This window comes from Protomyctophum bolini (assembly GCF_963924005.1).
Source record: "Protomyctophum bolini genome assembly, chromosome: 8".
Lineage (NCBI taxonomy): Eukaryota > Metazoa > Chordata > Actinopteri > Myctophiformes > Myctophidae > Protomyctophum > Protomyctophum bolini.
This window is the reverse complement of record NC_137869.1, coordinates 17,121,517-17,135,004: the sequence shown is the minus strand read 5'-3', so window position 1 is coordinate 17,135,004 and position 13,488 is coordinate 17,121,517.

Below are 13,488 nucleotides of genomic sequence, written 5' to 3'. Positions count from 1 at the left end.
GACACAGCCCTTGTTTCTACTACAGCCACATGTAATCCAGGTACATACCGTGGCGGGGCTTCCGTCGCTCGGTTGAAGATAGCCGGTATTAATAGAGCCGCGTAGGTTGTATGGCACAATACGTCCCGAGCACCGTACGCCTCGTAATCTCAGGGAGCGTTCGTTGACACCGTTATACGTTTCAGCTCAGCCGAGTAGACACTCTATTATCAATACCAGCCATCTCCTGATGACCCCATCCAAGGTCACATGATTAACCTGTAAGACATAAATAAAAACAACATTACTCTTCATCCAGATTTCATACATTGTAAAATTCATATAATATTAAAAGGATATTTCACTTTATCGTCTACTCAGGCTTATGTGAACACTGCAGACAGCTTTTAAGTTGCTTGATTCAGTATTTAGATATTCGATATTCATTTTAGCTTTTTAACTTAAAAACTGTCTGTAGTGTTCACATAAACCCGAGTAGATAATACAATGACAAAAAGTTTGTTTTTTAAAGTGAATTGTCCCTTTAAGATATTGGTAAAAAAAATCTAAACTTCAAAATCTACATTATATAACTTGAGTCAAAGTAAAAAGGTTGGCATCAAAATGTACTTAAACATTTCAAATGGGACAATCTGCATACTTGGTCATTTTGAACAGAAAAAAACCTTGCATTGGGGCGGCCATTAAACAGACAAGACAAATTATTTTTTTGTGTGATCGAGGCCCAAGGGCAAGGCCTCAGTCACAAACATATGTTCTGTGCTCTGCCTGTGTTTGATGGCCACCTCAATGCTTTTCCAATGGAAGTCAAATGGTTTGACCAAACATTTGTGTTTGATGGAGGGGGGGGGGGGGGGGGGGGGGCAATCAAACACAAGTGTTCGGTCAAACCATGTGCCTCCCATTGGAAAAGCATTGAGGCGGCCAGCAAACACAGGCAGGGCAACAGAACATGTGTTCATGTGTGAATGAGGCCTAAAAGGACAAACATTGCTGACATTGTTGTCTATTTAGTGTCACAATAAACAACAGTCTTATAAATACTCTGTTTAAACAATAAACAGTCCTATAAATCCTCTTAATGTCTAAACAACAACAGTGCTCAAGGATAAAACCGTGTTTCTCAAACAAACGCTTCTTACCTTGGACCAAACAGCTCTGCTCGCAGACAGTTGCTGGTAAACAACATGGCCGCTCCTATTTAAATCCAAAGCCCCGCCCACTGGATCCGGTCACCTGTTCAACTAGTCCGTCCGTCATTGGTCCGTTGGTCAGAGTGATTTGTGTTTAGATCATCCACTGTTGATGTAACAGCTGTGTGCACCACACACACACACACACACACACACACACACACACACACACGCACACACACACACACACACACACACACGCACGCACGCACGCACGCACACACGCACTCACGCACGCACGTGCATTATTTCACCCTTTGGTTGGTTATAAACACTTATATTAATAAACACAAGGACGTGTGTGTCTGTGGCTGTCTGTATCAGCCTTTATAGGTTTGTTTATTCCGCCATCTTGGATCTCACGCATCAACTCAACTCCCGTCCCAAAGTCTCGAGGGACTATATGATCTGCGGAGTGTAACAGGTGGTCTGTTGCTACAGCGCCATCGTGTGGTGGTTTAGATACATGCAGTGGGTTACATCTCCCTTCTTAAAGGCAACTTGACTTGTATTGAGGCAATAAAGTCCAATAACAGGCACAATCATTGGCTGAAAAATATGTGTGCTCAAAATATCAAAGTGAAATAAAAAGAATAGGCACAAAGCATGAATCACTTGGACAGTGTATTATAACTTATAAGTAGCCTACTTAAACCTGTTGAGAAAATATGTGCAACATGTTGCATGTAAACGTGAGGATAGCTCATGTAAACAGGTGTAGGCTGAGGATAGCCATGCACACACACACACACACACACACACACACACACACACACACACACACACACACACACACACACACACACAGTTTTATGCTGCAGTTGAGCTGTTGAATAGATACTTTTTCAAAAGAACAGTAGCCTACTCATGTAAAAGTACTTAGTTACTTTCCACCACTGTGTCCCGACAGTATATATAAGCTTTGATCCAAATAAAAGATAAAGTCGCGTCACACTGCATGGTGTTGAAATACACATCCTTTAATCACAAAACAAGAGGAAAATAAATATACTGTGCGGTGAAGAAAAATATCGTAAATAAATAAATATAATCTCTCAAAAGATGCACATTTCTTTGCTGCTTTGCTGCTTCGGGTTCTCCCTTTTTTTATTTGTATTTTTTATATTCTTTTACAAGAAACCAGGAATGCGGGCAGATGCTCGACCCGACCGTCAATTTTTAAAAAATTGCGAAATTGCGGAAAAAAGGTTTTATTATAAAAAAATCGTTTTTTCCGCAATTTCCGCAATTTTTCAAAAAAATGAAAAAACATGGGCTATAACCCATCCTTTTTTTTCTAACATTCCGCAATTTGCTAATGTTTCCCATCCTTTCCGGTAAATACAACACATTGAGCAGGGCACTGCAGTTGAACCCCGTTCCGGTAAACCAGAAGTCCGACACCAGTGCATTAGTTTTTGTGTTGTTCATTTACAGGTCCAGGTGTGCATACTGTATGTATGTGTGTGTGTGTGTGTGTGTGTGTGTGTGTGTGTGTGTGTGTGTGTGTGTGTGTGTGTGTGTGTGTGTGTTGTCAAAACAAAAGTATTAACATTGATACTGGACAGGTGGCCTTAGCTCCTTCCACCTCCACAGTCCTACTTTGACTGCCAGGCAGTGGGAGGCCTCCCTACATATAAAGGCCCCTCCCACTGGAACACACCAGCCTGAATTTATTCCACAATTACACCAGTACTTCATAATGTCCAGGGACAACACATATTATTCATCACATATTATTATACATCACTTATTATTCAATCAATTAACCATATCATAAACAATGAGAAAGCAGGGTACTCTAAACAAACCCTCATACTGTTGGTATGTTCCCCACACCCCACAGCTGATAGTTGCTCCCTACCATGGAGACAACAATCAATTAACAATCAAGCATCAACCAATATACATACACAGCCCACAATAATTTAATTCTCTGCAACATACACAATAAATAATAATTCAAACTTTAGCCATTCAGTCTCAGTGGCATGCTGAACTGCCACACATTTTACCTTTGTACACTCTCAGTACAGCATTAATTTGGACCCTTGGTGGGCCACGGACAGACGTTGAGAAACAGTCATATAAATATTTCTATCAGATGTACTGTCATGCTGGTGACATCTGAATCCTTGGAACCCAATCATACGCACTGGGAGATCTATACTTGACAACATTGCATGCTGTTTATTAATTAACTTACTATTGATCAGTGACCTGACCTTGCCAATTCAGTGCATTTCCATTTCACAGATCCCGTTTCAACTGCGTTAATTTGGTCATTTAGTTTTGAACAGTACACAGGGATAAGGATATATGATGACAAGTGAAACTGAATGTAATACGACTATCATAAGAATAACCTAATAGCAGGTGGTCCAAGATGCTGAGGGATCACAAACTCAGTCTGACATGTGTATCGCCAAGGACCTGAGGGCGTGGGCTGTGCCCATAGAGTTCTAACATATCGGTTGTGTCAAGTGGGAAGTTGGTCAGACCAGCTGTGTCTGTGACTGTGTCCCTTTTATGCTCATATGAGATCTGTGTATGTACCTGTCTGTCTGTCTGTATAATAATGGTCTCTATGACCTTTTACACATATTTTCCAAACATCTTTTTACAACATTTCTGGCTGCTGTAGTGGTGTTTCAAATGGCACATTTAGGGTGAAGAAATAGGTAGTGTGTGTGTGTGTGTGTGTGTGTGTGTGTGTGTGTGTGTGTGTGTGTGTGTGTGTGTGTGTGTGTGTGTGCGTGTGCGTGTGTGTGTGTGTGTGTGTGAAATACATATGTGTGAAATAAACACAGGATAAGTTTTACGTAATAGAAGCAGTACCGTAGACCTGTGGTCTATAAAGGTACTGCCTCAGATATAATAATTCCTGTATGTGTGAGAAAACATGCAGTACTATCATCAGCAGACTTTAGAGAATGATTAATGTTCACAATGGTAGTAATGACTAAGGATTATATTTGACCAGTAATGCTTACGACATGAAAAAGGTAGATATCCTACTCTTATCAGTTGTGACTAATATAATGCCCAACTTTTTGATGTGTCAAGATTTTGTGTATCACTAAAGACTGCACACAACCTCAGAAAAATACCATTAAACTTATTCATAACAGCAGGATTCGATTATCTGGGCCATATAAAGGGAAAATAAAATACATGCCTCTCCTTTTGATATCCCCCTCGAATCTTGTATTTATTTTTTATTTTTTTAAATTTCGTAATCAATGGTGGGGATATGATTTATCCCTTATTGTCTCCACCAGCCAAAGGCATGGGGAGAGTATATTATGCACTCCATCCGCATGTGTATGTCCGTCCGTCCATGTACAGATAATCTAAGCCCAGTCGATGCCAAACTGTGCACACACACTCCCTGGATGCCAACGACAAACCTCTGTCCCAATCTTTCCACAGCAGCCTGTTATAGTGCCACCATGAGGCAGATTTTTGCAAAACATTTCTTTATATTACCATCTCTATAGTCATGTGATCAACACAGACCTGTCCACTTCCCCATATTCCATCCCCATTGGCTAAGATTGCCTTACAAAGTTTGCAAGATTGGTCCATTTTGAACAAAATGCCTCAAATCATGCCTCAAAATGCCTCAAACGCACAGTGCATTTTGTATTAGTCTGATACAGATATACTGTATCTGCACAAATAAAATAAATATCAATAACATGTTTGATGTATATTTTTTCAGTCTCAGTTGTTTCAAGATAAGTGAATCGTGCAAACATTTGTTTTGCAATGCCAAAAGAAAAGTGACAACGACCGGTGTTCTGTGGGTCTCATATTGCATAATGCATACCAAATACTCCTATGCAATATCCTGTATCTAGGATGGGGTTGTTCTAGGGGCTGTGGCAGGGATAGGAGGCTAATGGAAATAGTCACAGCTCCCAAGTCTTAATCCGGCCCAGCCCACACACACCTCAAAGTCAAACATCTTTGTTGGACAGACTGCATTGTGGTTGCAAGGATCATCCAGGAGAAGAACACACAGTTAGCCACGGCACTATGTTCCCCGGAAATTGCCTTCACCCAGCTGATGGCTGCTCAGAAGACTGATCAGGGGGAGCTCAGGGACACTTTACCCACTCGGTTATAGACACCCCACACTATATAAATTATTTCCTCACGTCCGAACAGAGGCGTTTCGGTTTAAAATGGGCAACGTTTCCCTTCAACACTGAGAGGATTTTACTGTGTAGCTGTAGCATTAGTATGCTTGTGGAGTCTTCCCCAGGTATTGTGACGGTTATGTCGTACAAAGGAAAATCCCATTCCAAGCTCGCCCCTCTCTCCTGGACATCTTGGACCATCTCCATCCAGCATTCCTCCTGGCTCCCGAGCCTCCAGCCACCTGCACAACTTGTAATAAACCCGTCACAAAATGACTGAAAGTTGGGAGGGGAGGGGGGGGGGGGGGGGGGGGTTACACAGATGTCCAAATAAAGTGTGAATGAATGATTAATTTTGCCAAGATTAGCGGCAGTCTCCGGCAGCAACTTTCCCATGGCAGAGGAGCTCTGTCGCTTTCATTACTGCCCTGCGGATTGTCATCATAAATTGATTTTCCCTCTGAAAGACAAATTAAATTGCATATGAAATACAACAGGGCGAACAACAAAGTGTCTGTCTCTCCATTTTCTCTCCGACAGTTCTCATTCCCTTCCCTCTCTTTTTCTACTCTCACCCTCCCCCCTTTTTTGTCATTTCCCCATGTCTCACACATCTAAGTGATCCAGAGTGTTCAAACTTAAATTAAGATCTGTGGCTAGATAAACAGTTAAAACCAGTTCCCATAGTTACGGCTCACACAGTGTGGTGATTGCATTATAATCCGACAGTAATCAACTCTAAATGAAACAGGGATGATAAGGGGGCTATTTCGTGCGTGCGTGCATGCTTGCGCGCATGCATGTGTGTGAATGTAGCCTATTTCTTTCCTTTGTTCAGCTGAGAATTTTATTACCTTCCAATCAGGTCAGCTCCACAGCAGTCCCTTTCATGACTTTAAGGCCATTCCTCCATTGTTTTGGACAAACATGACCATGATGAGAGTAGAATGAGGAAAGATTAAGTAACCACGACAAGGGTGTCTGGCTGAAGGACCACCTGCACAGCTGTACTGAATGTTTGGTGCCCCTTTGATAGCTGAGGGGAAAATAATTTGTAGTTCCCAAATTATAATAAGGCAATTATGAAACTGAAATTGCCTTAACCCTTAAATTGTGTTAACCCCGTTTCATCAGCTGGCCAACATGGACTGTCAAAAAGGCCACCCTCATGGGAGTGAAGGAAAGCTCTAGAACGTTCCCACAAACATCATTTCACAGTACCAGTCTAGATATTCAGAAGAATTCTGTGCAATAGAGCGTGATGGAACCAGTCAACAGTTACACATCTGAAGTTTATGACAATATTTTATGTCAAATGACTATTATTTGCAGTTATTTGCAGTTATTTCTGCTTTTTAGTGGTACACATTGACTTGGACTGCTGCAGTGAGACTGGACTGTAAAGTTGGCCGAGTAGCCAAGGCTCCAAAAAGTGACAGAATCCAGCAATACCTTTTAGGGTGTTTTATTTCTCCCGATGCAGGTTATTCACAGTGGAAACACAGGCCTGACAAACAAAAGAAACACTGAAGACTAAACTTACAAAAGACAGAAAATCACTTGAAAGCAAATAGGAAACCAAAGCCAGAACTTGAGAAACTCTATTAGGCTATAAAGTATAAACCCTTCCAAAAGGGACCCCTAGCAGCTCTCCCTGGATGTTACCTGCTTGTTGCCCAAGCCACTACTCAACCTCGGCATCCTGCAGCCTCCCTTTTATACTAGGTGAGACCATACCAAGAACACAGAATTAATTGGTAACCACTTAACTCAAATAAGGCAAACCATGGCCCATGAGTTGATTTACACAATTATATGGTTTAACTAAACCAATTCAAATACCTTTCAGATACATTACCCAACATCAAGATAAATAGAAAACATAACACAAGAGCTCTTGTAACCCAGACACCCCTCCTGCTCTATAGTACTTGGTAGTTGGTACCTTCCTCCACTGTCAATAGTACTGCAGGAGAGCCAGGTGCCACACAATCATCATTAAACACAAATGACACCAAACATATATGCTGTGACAATATTTGCAAAGTTCTCTTTTACAATTCACTGTGAGCTACAATAATAAAAATGATGCACTCATGTCCATTAACAGTCTTCCAAGCCAGCCGGCAACGTTAGTTAATTGGATGCAACTGTGTAGTTTAGGCATTGTTCTCCATCAATGTATGTGTATAGGGCACGGGTTGCCCCGTGACATTGCCTAACTTGTGACTTGACTGCTTTAAGAATCAACTTGACCCAAGACTTGATGAGATTTGACACCGTAAAACCAACCATCAGTTTTAATAGTAGTAAGTGGCATACTGTATCTGCTGGAATCTTCAGAACCATGGTTCAGGCTACAATGACTAACATCTCTAAATGCTATTAGAGAAAAAAAAAAGATGTGCTGAAAGGAGTCTTCTCAATGAGCAATAAAATGGGCTTCCTAATCCCAAACCCATGGCCTTAGAGACCCTCTTTCAAGCATCCACAGATTCTCATGGTCTCAAAGGGGGAGCGACACTGAACAGAGAGGCTTTCCTGTTCATTCTTCCATGTCTTAGACTTGGTGTCTCTGTGGGAAGAATGCAGCTCATCTGAGATGTCTGCAGGTTGTCAGAGAGAGAGAGAGAGAGAGGTGCAGGGCAAGACAAACCCCGAGGCAGACCCAGGACAAACAAGAGAGGCATCTGTGAACGGAACCCATCGTCAGACAGTCATCCTAAAAAAATATCCCTTCTGCCCTGTGCCACTAGGACCAGCATGCACAGTGCATAGCCTTTTCACAAAAAGACAATACCCCCTTTCATTCATGACTTGTTAAGCCTAATTTTTACTCCAAAGTGTGACCAAGTCATTTGCGTTAAATATGTGATACAGTGAGTGGTTCGACGAGGTGTAATTAGGAGCTGTTAATTCTAGACTAAAGGGAGAATCGCTATGGCAAATCGAAGCTAGAAATCTCCCAAAATACTTTTCTTCTAATAAACAACACTAGTCAAACAAGTGGATCTTTTTCATGCAGACTTTACTGTATAATAGGCATTGTATGGGTACGATAAATGGTGAAGAGCATGCTACTGTAAATACACAGGAAAAGAGCAGTCATTCACTAAAGTGGGGTTACAGCCAAATGAAATATGCTCCCAATTATAGCAATGGGTGTAAGGGGCTAATAAAGTGAGTGTCCCTACAAGACACCACACCCTAATGGATCCCAGCTAATTTGCTTTGACTGATGAATTTCCCAACGCAGTAGTGTGGGGTTGAATAATTATGAAATTTATCACAAGACATTGAGACTCATTAAGGATTCACAAGGTTTCATTAAAGCAGTGTTGTTCAGGAGGCAGCACATGGTGTTCTATTTGTGTCTGTGTGTGTGTGTGTGTGTGTGTGTGTGTGTGTGTGTGTGTGTGCGCGCGCGCACGTGCGTGCGCACATGCGTGCAAGCATGCATGCAGAGAAAGACTGAAATAATGTGTGTACAAGTAATTATCCAGTGATTTAGCAACTGTAGCACTGAGAATGTGATTTAGTACCACTGTTTTGGCGTGTGACTCCTATATGTCATTTTTATCTTCATGTCTGATTTATACTTCATCACATCATGACGCATTGTGAGATTCATGATATCAGTGTCCATGATATCATGGACACTGAACATCTAAAATATCTAAAACCACATATTAGACACATAAAGACCCCAGGAAAGTGTCCCTGTAACTTTTGTGTGTGTTTGTTGAATTGACCTTGCAATTTTTTCATCATCCATGAAGGTGCTCCTATTAGGAAACAATGTATGTACCCCTCAAAACCGCAAATGTATTGCATTTTGTGGGATTATGTCTCTGACAATATCTCATAAAATGAGCACCTCTGAAGAATAGCCTCCACTTACTCCTGCATTGGCGGTGGATTAAGGTAGTAATATGTGTAGCGTGGCGGTGGTTCATTTCATTCACTGAGGATCAATTTGTGGGTCTTGTTAATTTGTTTTTTCAATTCCCAATTTGAATTCTCCCAGTCCCAAGTAATCCCTATCATTGCTGACTACTACTTGGTCTTGTGAAGGTTGTATCTCCTCCAATACATCAGCTTTTTCTTTTCACCGGACAGTGAGGACGTCTTTCACACTGGGAGAGTATCAGGAGGAACCTTATTCCTAGCAACCTGGAGGTTGATAGGATGGAGATCACCCTCCCCACCCGGCCTTGGAGCGTCCAGCCAAGTTTGATGCACCATGGAGGAATCAAACCCCAGTTCAGGCCTTGACTGACCGTGTGACACACCGGGCATATGCTTGGTGGGCCGACCAATGAATGGGTCAGTGGCTCTGTTTTAGGATCATTACAGTAATTATCAGAACATGGATCTTATCTAGGAAAATATCTAAAAGGGTGGCAGCATCACACAGTAAAATCCTGGGTCCTCACACGGTCTCTAAAACTGTACTAAAATGGGGTCCATGTTTACACTTTCACTGTGCAACTTTTAAGAAACAGTATGTGAATTTAATTCTTGTCAGAAGTGATTGTATTCTACTCTGCCTCTATTTAAAAAGTTGAGGCCCGGGCCGGGATGCACACGCAGATTAAACACACCAACGGACCGGCATGCGGAAACAACGGTCGAACATGCGCTGCTCCCATGCTTGCGGTTAGTTTGACTTGAGGTAGGTTGTCGGTCTAATGACAGTCAGACCAATAGTATGCCTAAACTAAAGCCTGTACTGGGCCGGCTTAGTGGTCCAGGCACCTTGGCTGGTAAGCCAGCATGACAGTGTGTCGTGGGTTCGAGTTCTGATTCTGACGAACTTTGCTGTGTGTCTTCCCGTTTCCTGTCAACTTACTTTGTATCTATCAATAAAGGCAGAAAAAGCCCCCCCAAAAAAGAACCACAAATATTGCACTGCATTTTTATACTTTCAGAGTTAAATGAACACACACAGATTTCACTGTGTCTCTGTTCAATATAAAACATAATAGTGCTTAATTTTTCAGACTTTATTTATCCTACCACGGGTTTGCCAGTTGTTACGCTCTGTGGAAGGAATCAACTTAGCTGCAAAGGCTTTGTGGGAATCCATTGATATATATGGTGGTGGTTCTTATGGGGAGTTATTGATTTGTATTTAATTAAGCTCACTTATTTGCTTTTGAATGACAAACAATTGATGAGCAAGCTCAATAGCTGTGTATAAATGGAGGGAGAAACAGAGGAAGCAGCCAATCTATCCTGAAATGGACTTGTTTCACTGTGTCATGACCCAAACGTCAGCGGAGCTGAAAATACACAGGAACGAGGGAGGAGGAAGTACACAGTGTTCATTTAACTCATGAGAGTGTACAAATGGGGCAGTCGCTTTGGTTCTATTTGTACACTCTTGACGTTACAAGTTGGTAAGGGTCCATTGGGTTTAATTTGTATGCTCTCTGATTAAATTAACTCTGGATTGTATGGAGATCAGGAGAAAGAGCTGGATTTTGAATGCATAAATTCAAAGTCATTCCATGTGTTTACTTCAAGGTCTCTCCTCTCTAAACAGAGAATATTGTACTATTGCCTCTGCAGGCTGTATTGATCTGTAATGTATTGATTGTGTTCATACAGAGTATTCATCACAGAAATGAATGGGAAAATAAATTGCAAGTCTAGTTATATTTAGCTGTAGGGTTAGGGTTCAAAAAAAGAACGAAACAAAAACTAATTGTGATGCAGGAAATTAGGAAACGCCATCACACTGTGTCCATGTGATCTGAGGTGATTTGACGTGTGTTGAGGTAAAGGAATTGGGGTTGAGGATGGTGGTCAACGGAACCACAGAACCACTTACTCATTTAGTTTAGAAGATCTCATTTGGAGATGTTTCTGTGGAGCCTCCCATCATGTAGCAGGAGCACAGAGTGGTTCCTCTCTATCACTAGATCATCTGGACTCTAATCTCCCCTCATCAATTGGCTCAGCTAACCGAATATTATTCTCTCCAAAAGACAGCCCGCGCGAGCACACACACACACACACACACACACACACACACACACACACACACACACACACACACACACCTTTTGCAATACAGTCAGATATATTCCAGCAAATTGATGGTAGAAATATGTATATCACATGGAAGTGTGTGTGTGTGTGTGTGTGTATGTACACGTGCGCTTGTTTGTTGGTATTTATTCAAGCTACTGCAGCTTGTGATATATGGCCATCTTGATAGCACAAGACCCCTCCGTGGCAGCTTGCCATGTTAACAGATTATAATGAAGTGTGAATTCCAATCCAAAGTTTACCATCACACGGAATGTCTCTTTCAGAAGCTCTCGTACGAGCCCCCCCCCCCCTCCCAGGACACAAGAAACTTCATTATGAAGTAGTCACCCTGTCTTCAGTTCTGTAGACAAACCCCTGTGGGGAGTATCAACATCTGACTCTATCTCTTGCTCCTGTTTAAACATTGAAACAGCGTTGCACCATATTGTTGTGCCACTGTTTTCATCTGGTCCACCTAATAATGGGGGCTGCTTAGAAACTGCCACAGGATTGAAAGATCTCAGGAGAAAAGAGGGAAGACCAATTTCTGAGGAATGCCCCCCTCCATCTCCATCCCTCTGCATCCACCCCTATCCCCTTTAAGCCTGATTTATACTTGGTTTTGTCGTGGTGTCTCACACCATAAATAGCCGATCTACAAGCTTACCACGTGTTGCACTGCAATGTGCTGGGAACTTGTAAATTGTCTATTTCCGGTGTGTGTGTGAGACACTCTGGCAGGATTTATGAAGCTATCTCTGATGCCGCCCTCCTCCTCACTAGCCACAATCATTTTTGTAAAAGAACTGCAGAAAAAGGAACACGCAGAATATAATTTGTCGTGCCCAGTTATGAATAGCTCATTAAAATAGGTCTGGAACAAACAAAGCTTTTCCTGTGAGGCCTCCTTTTCAAATTCATCTCCTAATTTCGCTCTGTTTTTAATCATTTAGATCAATTAATCATTCCTTGGTGGAAACAACATTCTTTGCCGTCTTCTGTGTTTTTTGTTCAACAGAGTGAGGGGCTTGATGAGATCGTCAAGAGAATGCAGCTCAAACCCAGGTGGGAGGGGGGGGTGGCTTTGCCAATGGGAAATCAACTTGATGAAGTGCAATCTCTTTGGAGCACCAGGAATAATTAAACAATTAAAGTCAAGAATAAGATCATCTTTACACATCTGATGTCTTTCTAATGAAGCTGGGGCAGCTCATAATAAAACTGTTTTGTCATGTAAAACCCATTCTACCCACTGAATCACAAATAACTTCTAAGGTAACTTTTGGTTCAAAAGCTGTCATCGTCACTGAAAAAGTCACTTGCCTTTTTTTAGAAGCTGCATCATAGAAACTTTGTGCTTCAAGGGTTTTATGAACATATTGATTTTTGGGAAAGAGGATGGAATATGTTATTAATCTGTTATTATAGTGGTTCATATGCCTAGAAAGACAAATTGTTCTTGAAAAATATAATATACACAATGTACATTTGTAGAAGAAACGTGGTTACCATTTAAAAAATATATATTTGCTAATTTTGTGGAAACTTAAAAGAAATTGTCAAAATATGAATGACAATATGAGTTTCGGCAGCTCAGTCAAGCTTGTGCAGATACAAGTGCGCCTTCTTGTAATTACTCTTAACGACAGACGATGGCGCCATTACGCTTTTCGATATTTTTCCGAGGTTGGAGGAGTAATCCAACAGTACATTATGAAGTTATTGAGTGCCACTGGCAACCAATTAAACTTCTGTTATATTTTGGATTTTTACTGTGATATGCAAATGGATGGATGACAATCATGACATTCAAAACGGTTACCTTAAAAGTGTGGCCGTGAAGGAAATAATGCTCTTGTTACGAGTGCGACACAAGGAATAAAAATAAAACCTTTTAGACCTAACGCAGCGGGGGTCTCCCCTGGAATTTGTTGGTTCGTCCCTTCCTTGTCACTGACACACGTCGGTTGCTTATACATCTGATGATCTGAGTGTGACACGCCGCGCGTCTCTCACAAATCACAGTTCCATGTCGCGAACCATTCGGAAGCGGCCCGGCCATTCCTGTCCCAACTTATTTTCTCGTTATTTATTATAATTATTATTTTGTG